At 53.7% G+C, this 404-nt stretch overlaps 1 protein-coding gene across 1 annotated transcript in view; it reads left to right on the top strand.

The window, feature by feature from the left end:
- The window catches only part of ADAMTS7 (ADAM metallopeptidase with thrombospondin type 1 motif 7), a gene marked incomplete at its 3' end in the record, with an annotated part of 49,447 nt that overhangs the window by 15,275 nt on the left and 33,768 nt on the right, over positions 1-404 (top strand). The window lies entirely within an intron of this gene.

The following is a 404-nucleotide window of genomic DNA, read 5'->3' as shown; positions in this document are numbered from 1 at the left end:
CCCTGGGCGGCTTGAAGCAACCTGTTTGCTGATTTTTCCGATAGGAAAGCTGCTTATAAAAACATAGCTGCATGGTGTTTTAGGGGAGGAGGGGGTGCGGGTTCTGCCAGGCGTCGCCCCGTGGCACTGCCGGCGCCCCAAAGCAGGAGCTCTCCCACGCTGCTGGCCCTCGTTTCTGTGTTGCCGCTTTGGGTTAAGAAGGAATCTTGTTTCGGGTTAATTTAGACCTGTTCCCAATCACAACAAGCCCAAGTAATCTAATCTGCTGAGAAACCCTCGGCGGAGGCTTTGCCTTGCTGGAAACAAGTTTGTTTAAATCAACACTGAAAGCTCAAGTGGTGACGGTTTCGTGTGTGTGTGCGAAGCATCGCAGCAAAAGCTCTCGGAGCGGAGAGGGGCGGCCA

This window comes from Egretta garzetta, unplaced genomic scaffold (assembly GCF_000687185.1).
Source record: "Egretta garzetta isolate BGI_Z169 unplaced genomic scaffold, ASM68718v1 scaffold651, whole genome shotgun sequence".
NCBI lineage: Eukaryota > Metazoa > Chordata > Aves > Pelecaniformes > Ardeidae > Egretta > Egretta garzetta.
Note: the sequence above shows the minus strand (reverse complement) of the source record. Positions and strands in the feature narration are given on the sequence as shown.